General features: G+C 48.2%; 1 long non-coding RNA gene across 1 annotated transcript in view; it reads left to right on the top strand.

The window, feature by feature from the left end:
* LOC110306438 overlaps positions 1–5,184 on the top strand; it is a 9,221-nt gene extending 4,037 nt beyond the window's left edge. The window contains exon 3 of the long non-coding RNA XR_002379270.1: positions 4,078–5,184. This is a non-coding gene — a long non-coding RNA (uncharacterized LOC110306438). The remainder of the gene's footprint in view (positions 1–4,077) is intronic.
* The last annotated feature ends 10,361 nt before the right edge of the window (positions 5,185–15,545 follow it).

The raw sequence follows: 15,545 nt of genomic DNA, 5'->3' as shown, positions 1-15,545 counted from the left end.
TCACAGGCTAAGGCTGCCACTGCCCAGGGTGGGGGTCTGCTGCTAAGGGCTTCACAGGCTAAGGCTGCCACTGCCCAGGATGGGGGGGGGGTGTCTGCTGCTAAGAGCGTCACAGGCTAGGGCTGCCATTTGCAGAAGACAGCCACACCATGTGGCGATTCTTAATAGTGACAGGTACACAATACACTCACACCCAATGAGGTGGAGTATATGGGATTCTCCCCATTTTCCTGAAAGAAAAGGCTTAATAGTTTGCCTTTTGATAAGGGGGTTAAAAAGTTCATTGTGTCTTAAAATGCTTTAATTAAAGCCATTGAAAAATAATTTTATGGAACTTTAAAAAAATTAAATGTGGTTCCCCATCCTGCAATGGCCCAGTGACCATCAGAGAAGGGATCCCATCCTTGCATCCTTGGTCTTCACATAAGAATAGGGAAGGGTTTAGGACCTCTCTGCCCCCCACCCCCATAGGGCTGTCCTGACTCTTCACCCTAACAGACCTTTCTGTGACCTCATCTGTAATCGGAGATAGTGTGTGTATGGGAAGTAGTGTGTTGCAAGATCCCAAAAGACAATCATTGAATTAAAAATAATTCCAGCTTTATGAGCTTAAGATTTGGTACAATTTTAAACAGACACAGGAGACCAGAAAATGTTAAAACAACCAACCAACCTACCCACCCACCAGTCCACCCACCCACCCATGGGCCTATTATCCAGCTTGGGCATCATGGGCTCATAGGCAAGCTTGTTCATTTACAGCCCCAGCCACCACCTCCTTGTACCATTTTTTGGTATTTGATTTGCTTTGAAAGGGCATGGCTACACAGAGAAACCCTGTCTTGAAAAACCAAGGGGGAAGAAAGTTGGGAAGGCCAAGCTACATCCTGAGCCCCACTCCTAACTTTGAAAAAAAAAATCATATATTATATCCTAGTTCACATTTAAAAAAATACATCTGCTCTAAATAGAGTATCATAGAGTATCCGTGTGGGCTGTAGAGATGGGTCAGTGGGCAAAGGCACTTGCTGTCCAGCCTGCTGACCTGAGTTTCATCTTTAGGACAGAGTGGACGGAGAGAACCCACTCACACTAGTTGGTCTCTGGCCTCCATATGGATGCTACAGCAGATATACCCCCCCAAAATGCATGCAATAATTAATAATAACAAAAGAGAATGTTAGTATTTGGACATATTACTTATAATGCCACCTACAGAAGGGCCAGTTTTTTCATCTCTGCAGAAATAACCTGGTTAGTAAGTCTCTAGAGGTAGGTAGTGGTTGCTCTAAGCCCACTCCAGCCTCACTTCTCTGACAGCCTTGGGAGCATGCTGGTGCCAGGTCAGTGTGTGCTGAGTTTCATGTGAGCACACACACACACACACACAAAGGTAGGGTGCATTCAGGTGGAGTTAATAAAAGAAGACGAGAATACAACTCTCTGTCCCCACCTATTCAGACACCCAGCTTTGGGCGGTTGTCCTTGGCTTTTCCACCTAGTGTTCTACTGACCAGCTGCCTGAGCCTCCTCAGGGACCAGCGTGTCTCTCTTGCTTGGGATACTTGACTTTGCTCCAGTGGCCCCATGGAGTGCTCCTTGTCAGTTGCAGGCTGCTCAGCACATAACTGAAGTTGACTGGCTTGCTCGGGGGCTGCGGGTGCCATGCCCGTTCGAGGCATGCCAAGTGCTTTGCTCATCTGTCCTTACAGCAGCCCCCGGAGATCAGTGCCACGGTTACTGTCATTCACAAAGGAGACTAGGGGAGGAAGTTGCAATGCTAGGGTTGGGACACAGCTTGTAACATGGTGGTTCCCTGTGTTTATTTAGAGTCACTTAAGAAACCAGGGGCAACTTGACCTCTGACTGTGCTTTTTTTTTTACTCTTTGAGGCCTGTGATGGTTTGTATATTCTTGGATCGGGGAGTGGCACCATTTGGAGGTGTGTCCTTGTTGGAATAGGTGTGACCTGGTTGGAGTAGGTGTGTCACTGTGGGTGTGGGCTTAGTACTCTTGCCCTAGGTGCCTGGAAGTCAGTCTCCCACCAGCTGCCTTTGGATGAAGACGTAGAACTTTCAGCTCTGCCTGCACCATGCCTGCCTGGATACTGCCATTCTCCCACCTTGATGATAATGGACTGAACCTCTGAAACTGTAAGCCAGCCCCAATTAAATGTTTTTTTTTTTTTAATAAGACTTGCCTTGGTCATGGTGTCTGTTCACAGCAGTAAAACCCTAAGACAAGGCCCAACCTCAAAAAGCCGGAATCTGCAGCTGCTGTGCATTTCCCTTGTGTCTGTATCCTGAGAACCGCAAGAGTAAGGTTTATGGGTGCTGCTTAGGAGATTAACACATTTAGGTCGTCTAGCCTTTAATGTCCTGGGTTGTCTTTTTTGTGTGATTAAATAATTGTTTGAGTCAGAGATTCTATGATTGTGACAGTTTTGAAGGTTGGCAGGAATAGGAAGACAGGCCACAGCCTCAACAGTATCCCTTCCAATCTTTCTGTCATGTCTCTCAGCCTGAGGTAGACAAAAACGTGGCATTTGCCATGTACAGAATTAGGATCAAATACTTTAGAATTCTTGGAGGAGGGTTGGCCAGGGCCCCATTTTGTTTATCCAGTGGATCAGAGTTCAGCCCATATGCTTTTCCCTGGGCTGAACTTTGTTGCTCAGTTTTTGATGGCTTTGTGAACCATCTTTACTAGAAGCCTGCCTTGCCAACCAAAGGCAGCCTGGCTCAGTAATGCTGGGGCCTAAACGAAACTGTTATGTGTTCACATTTGCCTGGCCTGTCTCGGCTTCCTCACAGCTCTTGGTAGCCTAAGGAGGTAGAAGAGTGGGTGGGGCTGTGTTTGTTAAGGACATTGGAGGGGTTGGAGAGATGGCTCAGTGGTTAAGAGCACTGACTGCTCTTCCAGAGGTCCTGAGTTCAATTCCCAGCAACCACATGGTGGCTCACAACCACCTGTAATGGGATCTGATGCCCTCTTTTGGTGTGTCTGGAGAGTGACAGTGTACTCACATACATAAAATAAATAAATCTTAAAAATAAATAAATAAATAAATAAAAGGACCTTGGAGGAGAAGAGGCAGTGACAGAGTAACAGAAGAGAGCAGACACCAGAGGGAACAGAGGGAACGGGTCAGGAACGTCTGGTTCTTTCTGGGTTCTCCAGATAGACATGGAGGGTAAATTTCTACAACTGTTTGGCAACATTTGCAAGGAAAAAGGCAGGGCTGTCTTAATTCTAAGAATGTCTAGAAATCAATTTAAATCCTCTATGTTGTTCCCAATGGCTGGGATTTCCCCGAGTTTGCAAAGAGATGATATGCTAGCACTCTAGAACCTCTCCCTTTCCAGTGTGGCAGTTCTGAAGGTTAGCCCATGTTCCCAGTGAGCCTTAACACTCCCAAATCTATCGGCGGGCTCCACTCAGATGCACCTAAGAACCTTCCACAGACAGAAGCTCCACCCACAGGGCGCCCTGATGGAAGGTGACAATGCCCATGTTGAATGGGAGTAATTTTGGGCCTTACTTTAGGAAGACAAGCCCTCACTCTACAAATAACCAATGAGGGGAGTGACTTGGGAGGATTGTCTGAGAAACAGACAAGAAAGGAAGTTAGCTTTCCTAAGACTATCCTTCTCAGTGTTCCGAAGAGTCTGAAATCCATCCTGCCTAAAAGCAACAAGACGCCAGAACATTCCTGACAGTATTTAGTTAAGGATCAGAATTTACCAATCCCCCTGCATCTCTTATCCCTGCCCTCCCCTCCTTTGCTTTGTGTTCTTTTTCAGAGTATTTATAGCTGTCTCCTTCATCATTCTTAGACTACTTCCCACCTCACTCTTCCTTCTTAGCCTATTTCCCTGCAATGGGCTGCCTGCTGTGTGTGTGTGTAAATGTTCTATGTGTGCATATGTTCTATGTAATGGTGGCCACACACTTCCCTGATGACTGTCATTTAAGGCATATATATATCTGGATTCGTAGATGATTGATTTTGCCTTTCTTGAATTTATCTCTTCCATTTCTTAGCTTCTGTTTTCTTCCCCCCATCCCTCACTTTAGGTCTTTCCCCTGCAGCTTTCCCAAGACTGTACAGCATTTATTGGTGCTCATCTGTTTGGGTAGAGCTGGCATAGAGGACTGCCACCGGCTGGGAGGGGCCATGGTGCCAGAGGTCTTGGGTGCCTGAAGATGCTCCCCCTAGCCCTGATGCCTTGGAAGAGGAGCCCTTCAAGACAAGCTGATGCCAGGCCCTGGCCAGTGTGTGGCCTGCTCAGTGTGTGGGCCTGGGCCCCATTGCTTGGGGGAGTTCCATGAGTGTTAACAGGATTCAAAGGAAGAGGTAGGCACTTAGGGGTGGTATCCTGTTGGAAAGATATCATTTGGAGAAGTGAGCGGGAGCTTGAAGCAAAGGGGTCTGTATCCTGGGAAAGTCTGGTACCCTCTGATACCTCTTTCCCCATTGATGCTGACTGATCTTGCTTTTGGGCTGATCTGTCAAGAAGACTGGCATGTTTCCACGGGAGATGTGTCTTTTTTTTCTCCCCAGTGCCCTCACTGTTGGTCAGTGGGCACTGTGAGGATCAAGGCTACTGGATACTGAGTAGCAACTCAGAATCCATCTCGGGGAGGTTCTGAGGGTCAGCCCGGGATGGAGAGAGGCAGGTGGCACTTCTTGGTGGGTGTGGTAGCAGAGAAATCCTAGAAGTTGCAACCGCACCCCTCCTCGTCTGGAGTGACAGGGGAGTGGCCTGAGCCCTGCTCCCCAGCTGTCCAAGGCAAACTGACTGGAGTCCATCTGGCTGTCCCCACCAGATCAGGCTCCCTTCCCATCCTGGAACACCAAAGCTGCTAAGTCTGCAGAAAGCACAGCAGAGGGATGCCTAGATCAGGGGTCTACCTAGGCACACCTGGAGCTAAGCTGCATGGGGGGGGGTGAGGGTGGGGAGATGCCCAAGGGCAGCCAAGGGTACCTTCAATGGCCTTTCTTCCTAGGTTCTATGTAATGGTGGCTACACACTTCCCTGATGACTGTCATTTAAGGCATACATAATTCTCCTCCCAGAACCTGTCTCTTCATTATTATCATGGTCATTTATTCACAATATCCTCTGTCACTTTAGAATATATTGCTTATAGAAAGACCTGAGAAATATCTTGGCTTGCATAGTCCCAGGCTTTTATTCTCAGGCTCTGTATACTTGTTTTCTATCTGATTCAAGGCAGACCCTTCTCTTCTATATCTGCACCTGTCAGTATCCATATCAAATGTACATAGTACAGATTCAACAGTGGGAATGACTGGGGCAAATGTGATGAGTTTCTAAGTTGTGCCCCTCACCAGGCAGGAGAACTGGAGGCCAGGACTCAGCCTCTAATGTAGGCTCCCAGCAGTCCCTGGCCCTCCCTGCCTGAGCCCAAGTTCAGGCTCTGTGCATCTGTCTGTGCCTTCACTTCCTACCACTTCCCTGGACTCGCCTCTTCCCACGCACCATGTTGTATAAATATTTACACCCCAGGAATCCTCCTCCAGCTGCTCCTCTGGTCCCTGTGAGTGCTTGGTCTCTCACCTAGCAGCTGCAGCAGATCTGGTTGCCTTTGGTCAGACAAGGGCAGGCCCTGGTGTGGGGGCCCATGGTTCCTCCAGGGTAGAGAGTGCAGTTGGCAGAAGTGACACTGAAGAGGTCACAGGGCTGTGAATGAGGCTCAGTCACTCTCCCTGTTGGCTAGCTTCTCTAGCCAGCCCCCCACTCCCACCCCCTCCACCCCAGCTGTCCATGGGCAATTTGCCAAGAGCTGTGGATCCCTGGTCTGGCTTGAGACATTCCTGCTTGTGGCTCTCAGGGTTGGGATCTGTGGCATCCCAGCCTTCTAGACAGTAACAGAGCCAACTGTCTGACACCAGAACAGAATAGTAGCTTCGTTTACTTCTGAACTCTTCACAACTTACTAGGCTATGGGATGGTCTCCATCTGCCCCGTAGACCACCCTGAGATCAGGACAAGAACCTGCTGGCAGATCTCCTATATTGGGCACCTCCTTCACTTTTTTCATAGATCATCCTACCTCCTACTGGTTCCTACTGGTTCCTACTGGTTCCCAGCAGAGATCTCCTTCCCCATTTTCCTTGTTAACCCAGGGAGCATTAGTTTGCTAGAGCACCAGGCTGGCAGGCAGACCCACTGCAGGGTGCTTTCCCGAATTCTCATGGGCTTGTTCAAGCCTGGAGGGCAGCAGGTTCAGACCTTCCCTGGGCATGAGCGGTTGGTTCCTCTTTCAGCCTTGGGTGTTGGCAGCCACGGAAGGCAAGCTCCGGCCTTTTCTAGCTCAGTTGGGGCTTCTGAGAGTCAGCCATAGACTGAATGTTGGTCTTCCCCATCCATCTTGGGTATGGGTCACCTACTGCCTCCTCCCCTCCCCCTCTCACCTCAGTTTCCCCCTTCGTCAGAAGTAATGAACATGTGTTCCAACCCTCCTCTCAAACGCTGCAAACCAAGTTTTAGAAAAGCAATGTGGTGATTTCCTTTAAAATTCTTTTTTCTGGTTGTGAGAGTAGAGACTGGTAAGTTATCAGGGACTATGGAGAATGGGACTCCAAATGCTTTTGGGACACTAAGGGGGTAGCTAGGGTGAAAAAGGCCTTTCATGTGTATCAGCCTTTACATTTAAGTCCAGTGACTGCAGGTGGGTGCATTGGACTGGGTAGGGACCAAGGACAAAAGCTGGCATGGAGGCCTGCTGCCAGAAAAGGAACAGATAACTTAATCTTTCTCCCCTACCCTTGGGGAACAGGAGAAAAGCTGATGCCAAGGTGCCAGGTATGACCACATTGCTGGGACTTAGGGTACACAGTTTAACCCCAGGTATCATGAGGTGGAGCGAGGGGCTGAGGGCTGGCACTGGCCTAACCGTGAGGAAGGTTTAGAGAGAAGGGTGGGAAACTACAGCTCAGAAGCTGTAAGAGTTTTCTGTCTGCCTCTTCAGCCCCTGCAAAGTAAACCAAAACTCAAATAAAAGTTGGACCTGGCAGATATTAATACAACAGAGCCAGGGCTGCTGTGCACATAGCCATCCGCTTTCCCCTTTCTGTTTCTATAAGAGGCTGAAATAAATTTAGTGAAACTACCCCACCCAGCTGAGGGCCCAGGGTTTCAGAGCAGTGGGATTTTTCACCCAGAAAGCTCTTCATTTTCAAAGCTGAGAGCTTTTTGTTTGAATTCTGTTGGGAATGGAATGCTTTCGACTTAAAATAATTATTTTACTGCACTCACCTATTCCTCACAGATAAGTGCCTTGACACTAAAAGCTTGCTAGAAAGCTGGTCTATAAATGCTCTGCAGCTTAGAATAGTGGATGGTATGGGCAGGGTCTTGGTGGATCAGTGGATGGTGTGGGCAGGGTCTTGGTGGATCAGTGGATTGTGTGGCAGGGTCTTGGTGGATCAGTGGATGGTGTGGGCCAGTGTCTTGGTGGATCTCTGGGTATTTATCGCCAGATTAGTTTCTGTGATGTCTGAAAATATTCAGCCAAGTCCCCTCTTGTCTGTCAGGTAGGAAAGTAAGCTGGGTAAGTCGACAAAGCAGGCGATAACTGGATCTTCATTTTTTCCTAGTGAGTACTTACTGAGGGCCTACTATGTGCTGGGCACTATGCCAGGCACTAGGGACTGAGTTGAGAGCTGGTTAAAATCTGAAGTGACCAAAGACAACCAGCAAGGAACATCAGACTTAATGTAGGAAGATGGAAATGTCCTTCCTAGGAAGGAACAAGGTGAAGGCCTCCTCACATCTGCTCAGCAAAAATGCACTGGAAAGGAAGCTGTCTCTGTTTGCAGACAACATGGTTATCTATAGTAAAAACAAAATCTTCCAAGAAATCTACCAGCTCATATATAGGAGACAAGACAAAAAAAATCAACTATATTTCTAAAAGCTAGTAATAAATGGCTGGAAACAAAGTAGTTAATTACAAGAATTCAAAAAATGGGAAATATTAGGTACAAAGCTTAAAAACAACAGCAACAACAACAACAGCATCTATATACCAGAAGCCATTGTCACCGGGTACAGGCTTGCAATCCTAGAACTCAGAAAGTGTTAGAGGAACATTGAGTTCCAGGCCAGGCTGGCCTACAGAGAAAGAAAACGCTGTCTCGAGAAAACCCCAACCAGCCAATCATAAAAGCACTGATTAAACAAATCAAGTGTGTGCGAGGTGTAGCTCAGCAGTAGCACACGTTTGGCTTGCTGGGTTCAATCCCCAGCAGCCTCCTACTCTGTCTCCCACCAATAAATAAATACATTTGCCATACTATGCCAATATTTATGGCTAGAAGAATCTTAGAAATGATATTTTTAAATGGGTGCTATTCTGCGGGTTAGCCCCAGGGCCCTGTGTACTGAAAATGCTGTGGTTTGAGTAGGAAATGTTCCCCCACCCCCCAGACTCACACAGATGAGCACCTACTCTCAGACTAGTGATGCTGTTTGGGAGGTTATGGCTTGCTAGAGAAAGTACGCGCTGGGGGTGAGCTTTGAGAGTCTGTAGTCTCACGCCTTTCAATTCGCTGTCCCAGCTTCATGTGGGAGGAAGCGTGACCAGCCAGTTTCACGCTCCAGCTGCCTGATACCATGCCTCCCCACGTCATGGACTCTCCTTCTGTAACCATAAGCCAAAATAAACACTCCCCCCCCCCCCCCCCCCGTAAGCTTTTTGGTCTTTTTTTGTTGTTGTTTAAATCACAGCAACAGAGTCACAGTAACTAAGTCAGAATGCAGACACTTCATCCCTGATTTCTCAGAAGGGCTATTTTGCAGTGATAGACAAAATGTTTCTGAAATCTATATAAAAAGGCAAAAGAATGAGAATAGATAAAATCATTCAAAAAGTACGAAACTGTTGGGAGGAAAAATAGCCTTTGATTTTTTTTTTTTTTTTAAAAACCATACCAAAATCACCATGACAGCTTCTTTTTTTTTTTTTAAGATTTATTTATTATATGTAAGTACACTGTAGCTGTCTTCAGACACTCCAGAAGAGGGCGCCAGATCTCGTTGCGGATGGTTGTGAGCCACCATGTGGTTGCTGGGATTTGAACTCTGGACCTTCGGAAGAGCAGTCGGGTGCTCTTACCCACTGAGCCATCTCACCAGCCCTAGCCTTTGATTTTAAGACTTCCTATTCAGCTACTATAATTGCCAGTGGTTGGAACTGATGATACAAGTGAATGGTCTGACTTGGGGAGAGAGATGAAGACAAATTACTAGGAGGAATTGGAGTCTTTCAACAGTGCTAGGATTGGACAATCTCAGACAAAACAAAACATAACAAGGAACTTCAACATAAGTCTCCTTTTTTGGGAGGGAAGGGGTCTGATTTTGTGTGTGTGGTCGTTTTGGCTGCATATATATCTGTGCACCAAGTGTGTGAAGTGCATCCATGGGCCAGAAGAGGGCGCTGGAAAGCGTGTGGCAGAATCTTGCCTATCCAACACTGGCATCTCTTACACACAAGCAGATTAACAGATAGTTCCTCGGCATCTAGAGAATACAGTGAGGGCTGGGGATGTAGCTCAGTGTACAGTGGCCTAGCATGTATGCATCCCAGCACAAGAAGCAAAGATGGAAGGGAAGAGAAAACACTAAGGAAGCAGAATACAGTGCGCTTTATTACTGATGTTCAATGCAAGGGAGTAAATACTCCAGTCAGAAGACAGGTCAGAAAACTAACTCAACTACATGACACTTTTAAGGGACTCACTTTAGATCCAAAGACACAAATAGATTGAAGGTGAATGACAGGAAAAGATTTCCTCAGTGGCGAAAGACATGTGAGGCTCTGGGTTCAATCTCTAGCACCAAAGACAAACAATGGGAAAAGAATAAATAATAGAGAAAGCTGACTGTGGTGGTTTGGGTAGGGATAGCCCATAGTCCACAGGGAGTGGCACCTTTAGACGGTATGGCCTAGTTGGAGGAAGTGTGTCACTGTGGGGGCGGGCCTTGATGTCTCAGCAGCTCAGGCCAGTTCTCTCATGGCTCCCTGTGATCTCCATGTAGACCTCTTAGCTCCTCTAGCCCCTGCCTGCACACTGCCATGTTTCCTGCCTGAACAGAATGAACTAAACCTCTGAAACTGTAAGCCAGCCCCAATTAAATGTTTTCCTGTAAAAGAGTTGCCATGGTCAAGGTGTGCCTTCACAGCCGTAGCAACTCTAATAAAGACACGAACAGACTTGAAAAGATTATAGGTGGGCTGTCAAGATGGATGGCTCGAAGTCTGACAGTCCTGCAGGTTGTACCTTTGAACTTTCACATATATCTAAGATTACAGGAGACTAGGATATTATATATTTATCAGACATTCAAAACAGCAACAACAGAACAATTATAAATATTGGTTAATTATATAATTTAAAAGTATCCATCGTTTGGAAGAAAGCAGACTTCCCAGAACTGAGCCTTGAATGGTTCACAGCTGAACCAGGAGTGCCCTCTACCTCTACTGTGGTCTGTTCCCAGCCCTTTAGTTTTCATCGTCTGAGACAGGGTCTTGCTAAGTTGCCCAGGCAGGCCTTGAGCTTTTGATCCTCCTTGCTTAGCCTCCACATTAGCTGGACTACAGATCTGTGTCACCCAGGCCTGGCAGAAACAAGACCTTAATGACTTGGGTTAGAGAGTACTCAGCTGTGACACCAAAGGCATGATTCACAGAGATAAAACTGAAACATCAGACTTCACTCAAGTTAAAAACCGTTCCTCACCCCTAGTTGTTAAAGAGTTGAAAAAGTAAGGGGCCGGCTTGAGAAATCTTTGCAAATCACATGTCTAAGGAACTGTATCTAGAATTTGTTTGTTTGTTTTAAAAAACAAACCCTCAAGTCTTGATAGAAAGAAAATAATGACCCAGTTAAAAATATGCTAAAGACTTGAACAGAGACTGCATATGTCTAAGACGGAGCATTGTTATAGGAGAAATGTGAATTATGTTGTAATGAGAAAGGTGGGCATAGAGGCTCAAAGCTGGAATCCTAACACTTGGGAAACTGAGGCAGGAGACATGCCTTGAGTCTAAGGCCAGCTGGAGTTGCTTTAGTCAGTTCTAGACCAGTCTGGGTTATAGTGAGACCTTGTCTCCATCCAATCCAAACCAGATGTGATGGGATAGCACAGTACACCTAGTAGAATGATTAAAGTAAAAATGATAACAAGTACTGAGGCTGTAAAGCAACTGGATACTCATAAATACACATGCCAGAGATGCAAAACTGTGAAATCTACTTTGTACAATGGCTTGGTAGAGCTGTGTATGGTGGTGCATGCCTTTAATCTCTACACCTGGGATGCTAAGGCAGGTGGGCATCTGTCAGTTCCAGGATAGCTAGGGTTATGTGGAGGCTCTGTTTCAAAAACAAAATAAAAGGCTTAGTAGTTTAAATTTTAATTTAATGTACAATGACCATATGGTCCTAGAGATCTCTATTTACCCTAGGGATGTAAGAGCTATGCTCACACACAGATGTGTATATGAACATCAATTGCAGCTCTATTTCCAGTCCAAATGTCCCATAGGTTCATGGTAGGCAAACTATTACATACTTATGTACCAGGAAGCTATTTGTCAGTAGCAGGGAATGAGCTAAAATATATGCAACATGGATAAATTTTAAAGGCATTATGCTGTAAAATATTTATATATTGTTTGGCTTTATTTATATGGCATCCTAGAAAAGACACTATTATTGCGATTGAGAACATATCAGTGGCTTCCAGGGATTAAGGATGGAGCAGCGTGTGACCACAAAGGGACATCATCCTTAGTTATCAATTTGGTTTGAGGCCAGTCTGGGTTACATAAAACTGTGTCAAAAATGAAAAAAAAAAAATTAGCCAGGTGTGGTGGTGCAAACTTTTCATCTCAGCACTTGGGAGGCAGAGGCAGGAGTGTCTCTGTGAGTTTGAGGCAGGCTGGTTTATACAGTTAAGTTCCAAAACAACCAGAGCTTCTACAGTAGAGACCCTGTCTTAACAAAACAAAACAAAACCCAAACCTTGGGGCAGCGACTTCGGACAGGATTTGCATGTGCAAAGGCCCAGGGTAGGAGGAAGAGGACTTAATTTCCTTTAAATAGGAGCACAAAAGAATGTCCTGGGGGCGTGGAAGTAATAGTGAAAAGTCAAAGGCTGTGCATTAAGCAGAGGGGTTGGTTCTCCTCTGGCCCAGGCAAGTGGGTACAACCCAGGGAAGGGTTTCCAACTTCTCTTCTGGGATCTGAAACAATTAACCTAAGAATGGAGGTTTAAATACCCCACTTAAGGTCCCAGCAAGATATCTTCTCTGCTAGAAGCAGGACTGGACTTGCAGTAGCCTAGGAGATGGCCTTGTATCTTCACCTCTAAAGGACTCAGACCCCAGGCCAAGTTTCATTTACCGTAGGATCTAGACTGCCCTGCCCTAGGCAGCACTGCCTGGTTCTGGGGGACCATGACTAAGCTGAATGATACTAAGTGCTCTGAGGGACTTAGGACACACAGGAGACAGGTTCCAACCTCTATTCGGTGACCCCCGCATCTACTGTTTGTAGAAACACTCGTGGCAATCATCAGAATATTCAGAAAAGTTACACAACAGGTTCCCGTGCCACATCCTAACCCACTTCCCTGGTTTACTTGAATACACAAATTTAAGGCCAGCCTAAGCAACTTAGCAAGACCTTGTGTCAATAATAAATAAAAACAAATCACAGCTAGAAGACAGAACCAATACTCGAATCCCGAACTGCTCAACGCCAGTGCCCTGGGTTCATTCATCCTTAGAGGGTCTGAATCACTGTGCCTGGCGTCCACAATCCTGACAGGTAACCCAGGTAGCTTCAGGGCTTCACTCGGCCAATTCTCTTTTTACCTTTAACCCAGGGAAATCGAGGCCACCCTCAGGGCTCAGGTAGCAAAGGACCGGGAAGGGTCAGATTTCAATCCGAAGCCTTTGGGAGATTTCGCAAATGACCAGGAGCCTAGGAGGAAACGCAACCCCTTTAGGCGCTCAGAGGCGTCGCCTGGCGCCATTGACCGGTTCCGCCGTCTGGGGGGAGGGGGGATGCGGACGACCCCGCGCCGCAAGCTTCCCCCTCAGCAAGGTCGACTGCTTTGGCTGGGCTTTGGCGGACGCACACGGTCGTCTCCACGTCTCCGGGCTTCCCGAGGACTTTCACTTTCCGGAGTAGCCCAACCTCGCGGCCCCGCCCCCCACCCCGAATACCTGCGCAGCGGAGGACGCGCGAACCGGAAGTCGGCGGCAGAGCGGAGCNCCCCNCCCCCCCCCCCCCGGGCGGAAGCGGCTGCGCAGGTGGAGACGGCGGCCTGTGCAAGCCCCTTGGACGCTCAGGAGGCCTCGGCTCCAGTCCCGTGAGCTTCGCGGCTGGGCCGGGTACCTGCGACCACCTGCGGGTCACAGGCCCGCGCGCTGGCGGCCGCGGGTCTCGGACGCAGAGTTAGCGAAGGGTTAAGGAGCGCTCCCCCTCCCCCCCCCGTCCCCGGAAAGTCCCCTAAATGACGTCGCAACCCGACAATTAGAAAGAAAAAAAAAAAAGAGTTTAATTATAGAGACGGCTGTGGGACCAGGGACAAACCTGGGCGGGCGGGTGGGTAAACAAGCCGGGAGCGCGCCGCCCGCGGAGCCCGAGCCTCGGGGAGCGGGGGAGGGGCGGCCCCGGGGAGCTGGGAAGGCGTAGGAAATTCGAGGAATCGCCTCCCCCCCCCCCATTTGAGAAAAACAAAATTATTTAGGCAGCTCGGGGTGTCCAAGACTGCTCGGCCGCCTCAGGGACAGCACCACCCAGCGAGGTCGCCCCTTCCCGGCCAGGGTCCCCCTGCAGCTGAGCTTCGCAAACACTCGGGAGTTTAGAGCAGCCCAGCGGGTGATGCGGACTGAAAAGCCGAAATAACTTCACATCAGGACTCCGTCTAACCTTGTGGGTTTTAACGCACCCTGCTCTGTCCTGAAATCTGGAACTCATTACCTCATCATCGAGAAACTGCACGAAATCCGCGGCACACACACCAACCCCCCCCTTGGAGCTGGGGAGGGGAAGGAGCAAACATCCCTTTAAAAAGAAACCTACACACCCGAATGATTTAAATTAAGGTGGATGGAAGTTATTTCCCTTCCTGGCGCTTGCCAGATTTCAAGAAAAGATGAAAAATGAGAGCGGGGGAGGGAAGCCACCGGCGACTGGACAGCAGCAAAACCCGGAGCAGCAGCCGTGTTAAAAAAAAATGGGGGGGGGGCAATCAAGTCACTGGAGAGGAGTCAAGCAAAGACCCCGCGGAGAATTAACGTTAGGTTCGTGGGCTGCAATAAAAGTCGTGTTTCGCAAAGTTGAAAGAAAAAAAAAAACTTGTTTCTAAAACAGTTGTGATTTGGAAGGTTTCCCTGGGTTTGCCCAGAGGCTGGCGATAAATAATAAAGTTTTTTTTTCTTAAAGTGTGCGTGTGTGTAAGGGGTGGTGCGCCTCGAACGCTCTGCTCCGCCCGCTCCGTCCTTTCCAGAGAAACGTACTCGTAATGGGGTGACCTAATTACATCGCAATGGAACTCGCTGGTAGCCACTCGGAGCACCGGGTTTCATAACAGACCCGGCGGCCTCGAATGCTGGGAAGAAACGTGCGAGGCCTGGGCGGTGCGGCCCGCGATTTCCGCCCGGGTCTCCACTGCAGCACGCGAGCCGGTGCGGGTGGGAGGCAGCCAGACCTAATAGTAAATAAACACATAGTTCGCGGTTTTAAAGGGCGGTGTAATTCATTGAAGGCCACTGGGTTCCGTGGGTCTTATTGCTTGGTACCCCCAAACCGGGCATAGTGACAAGCCATATGTTCCGTTCGCGTGGGGGCGGGAGAGCAGCAAGAAGTTAAAAGTGTCGCTTCCCCCACCTCTACCTTCCTTCTTACCAAAGTAGCTTTTTCCCCCCTTGTTTTTAACATTCGGGGATGTGTGGAGGAGGCAGCCCGAATTCAAAGCGCGCGTGGAAAGTGACTTGTTGCTCTTTTATTTTCAAGGGGCGCCCTTTAAAGTCTGGACTTTTCTGCTGTAGCAAGTTTAAAGATCAGTTGTGTGAACGAAGCTCCCCATCTAGGTCTGAAAGAATTCTGCCCAGGCAGTAGTGTCCCCACCCTACTGGGAAAACGCAGGCTGCCGGACCAGCACGCTTGGACACCGGCGCTGCGCGCAAAATCTTGCTGCTCTCGCCCCGCCAGCCTAGGCTCTCCTGGAGAAAAAGTTTTCTCTGGTCGTCCCTACTTCTCTTGCCCACTGATGGGAAACAACAAACATAAAACTCTTGACTCGAACATTTGGGGTGCTCCGCATTCCTAAACTCCTCGCCCAGCTCATTTTGCGATGGGCAGCCGGGTGTGGACAGGGAAGTCAGGGAAAGGTAAGTCGTGCGGGCACTTGGAGAAGTTTCAAGGGACACTAGCTCAAGATGGAAACCGCAGCCCTGGCCGGCTCAAGACCAGCTCCAGCGCCTGCTAGGAA

This window comes from Mus caroli, chromosome 12 (genome assembly GCF_900094665.2).
Source record: "Mus caroli chromosome 12, CAROLI_EIJ_v1.1, whole genome shotgun sequence".
In the NCBI taxonomy this organism is placed as follows: domain Eukaryota; kingdom Metazoa; phylum Chordata; class Mammalia; order Rodentia; family Muridae; genus Mus; species Mus caroli.
Note: the sequence above shows the minus strand (reverse complement) of the source record. Positions and strands in the feature narration are given on the sequence as shown.